This window comes from Leucoraja erinacea, chromosome 2 (assembly GCF_028641065.1).
Source record: "Leucoraja erinacea ecotype New England chromosome 2, Leri_hhj_1, whole genome shotgun sequence".
Taxonomy (NCBI): Eukaryota; Metazoa; Chordata; class Chondrichthyes; order Rajiformes; family Rajidae; genus Leucoraja; species Leucoraja erinaceus.
The window spans coordinates 120,319,204-120,321,819 of record NC_073378.1 but is presented as its reverse complement, the minus strand read 5'-3'; positions in this window follow the sequence as shown (position 1 = coordinate 120,321,819).

Below are 2,616 nucleotides of genomic sequence, written 5' to 3'. Positions count from 1 at the left end.
CGGAAAACTAGCGCCGCGGTCCCGCCCCGCGGTCGGTGTTGGAAGTGCAGCCTGACCCGCTGAGTTGTCACAGCTGGTTACACCAACAATGCTGGGGAACACAACTCAGCGGGTGCAGCAGGTTACACCAACAATGCTGGGGAACACAACTCAGCGGGTGCAGCAGCATCTATGGATTTTGAAATTTAAAAAAAAAAAAAAAATCTATGGAGCGAAGGAAATAGGCAACGTTTCGGGACCCATGTGTTCTGCGAAGTGAATCTAGGGATTGTGTGGGGAAAAAAAGATGATTCAAAATTCAGTCTGAAGAAGGGGTTCCAACTCGAATCGTCACCTATTTCATAGCAAAAGGATTTGAGTATAGGAGCAGGGAGGTTCTACTGCAGTTGTACAGGGTCTTGGTGAGACCACACCTGGAGTATTGCGTACAGTTTTGGTCTCCAAATCTGAGGAAGGACATTATTGCCATAGAGGGAGTACAGAGAAGGTTCACCAGACTGATTCCTGGGATGTCAGGACTGTCTTATGAAGAAAAACTGGATAGACTTGGTTTATACTCTCTAGAATTTAGGAGATTGAGAGGGGATCTTATAGAAACGTACACAATTCTTAAGGGGTTGGGCAGGCTAGATGCAGGAAGATTGTTCCCGATGTTGGGGAAGTCCAGGACAAGGGGTCACAGCTTAAGGATAAGGGGGAAATCTTTTAAAACCGAGATGAGAAGAACTTTTTTCACACAGAGAGTGGTGAATCACCTAATTTCTATGTTTCTATGTTTCTATTCCTTTTCTCCAGAGATGCCGCATGACCTGCTGAGTTGTTCCAGATGCTGGAGAAACTCAGCGGGTGCAGCAGTATCTATGGAGCGAAGGAAATCGGCCGAAGGGTTTCAGCCCGAAACGTTGCCTATTTCCTTCGCTTCATAGATGCTGCTGCACCCGCTGAGTTTCGCCAGCATTTTTGTGTACCTTCGATTTTCCAACATCTGCAGTTCCTTCTTGAACAACGAGCTGTTCCAGCACTCTGTTCACAAGTTCTAGGAGTACAAGCAGACCATTCAACCCATCGAGTCTACTCTGCCATTCAATCATGGCTGATCTCTGCCATTTTCTAATCCCAAATTTCCTGCCTTCTCCCCATAACTCTTGACACCCATTCTAATCAAGAATTTGTCTATCTCTGACTTTAAAATTTCCACTGACTTGGCCTCCACAGCCCTCTGTGGCTTTGAGTTCCACAGATTAACTACCGTCTGACTAAAGAAGTTCCTCATCACCTCCTTTCTAAAAGAGCGCTCTTTAATTCTGAGGCTATGACTTCTGGTCTTCGACTCTCCCATCAGTGGAAACATCCTTTCCACATCCACTCTATGCCTTTAATTATTCTGTAAGTTTCAATTTGGTCCCCCCCCCCCCCCTCAACCTTCTAAACTCCACGAGTACAGGCCCAGTGCTGTCAAACGCTCATCATATGCTAACCCACTCATTCCTGGAATCATGTGCTCTGCGAAGTGAATCTAGGTATTGTATGGAAAACAAGATGATTCAAAATTCAGTCTGAAGAAGGGGTTCCAACCCGAAACGTCACCTATTCCTTTTCTCCAGAGGTGCCGTCTGACCTGCTGAGTTACTCTGGCATTTTGTGTCTGTCTTTGGTGTAAACCAGATTCTGCAGTTCCTTCCGACACATGAGTCAAGAGAGTTTGATTGTAATGTGCAGCGGGAAGAGAACAATTAAATTATTACTTGCTGCAGCTTTACAACACACTAACGCACCAACACAATAAAATAAATATATAATACAATAAATTATTAATTATACTGGATAACCAGGTAATAATATTTCAATGCAAAGTACACAGTGCAACCTATTAAAAAGTCCACAGTATTTCAGTGCTGAGATCGGGTTGTGCAGAGTGGTCCAAGAGCCTGATGATTGATGGGAAGAACCTGTTCTTGAAACTGGAGGTCACGGTTACATAAGAAATGGGTGCAGGAGGAGGCCATTCTGCCCTTCGAGCCAGCACTGCCATTCCTTGAGATCATGGCTGATCATCCACAATCAGTCATCTGTGCCTGCCTTCATACCGCTTGATTCCGCTAGCCCCAAGAGCTCCATTTAACTCACAGTTCTTAGGCTCCTGTACCTTCTTCCTGATGGCAACTGAACAATGAGAGTATGGTCGTGATTAATTATTGACTGATGGAATAAGACAAATTCCGGAGGTGCTGAAAGACCATTAAACTGAAATATCTGTGTTTCTCACTCCACAGATAACCCGCTAAACTATTGAGTATTTTTAGCATTGTTTTTCATTTTAAAGTTCCTTTGAGCGGGTGTCAAATGCTTTTTATAACACCCCGTGAAATGCCTTGAGAAATTTTACTACTTGTAATCGGTCACATGAAAGCAAATGACCAGTTTTCCATTTTGAATAGTTGGCAAAAATAAGGAAAATTATTCAGCTGTGTTTCCTTCTATGATTTTTATTGCCTTTGGCCCTATTCTGACAATCTTATGAATACTGAACAAAATCACAAATGATCTACATCTTGGAATTTTGAAAGAAATGGTTATGGCCCGGTTATTTTCTTCTAAAGTTCAATAAACTTTGCA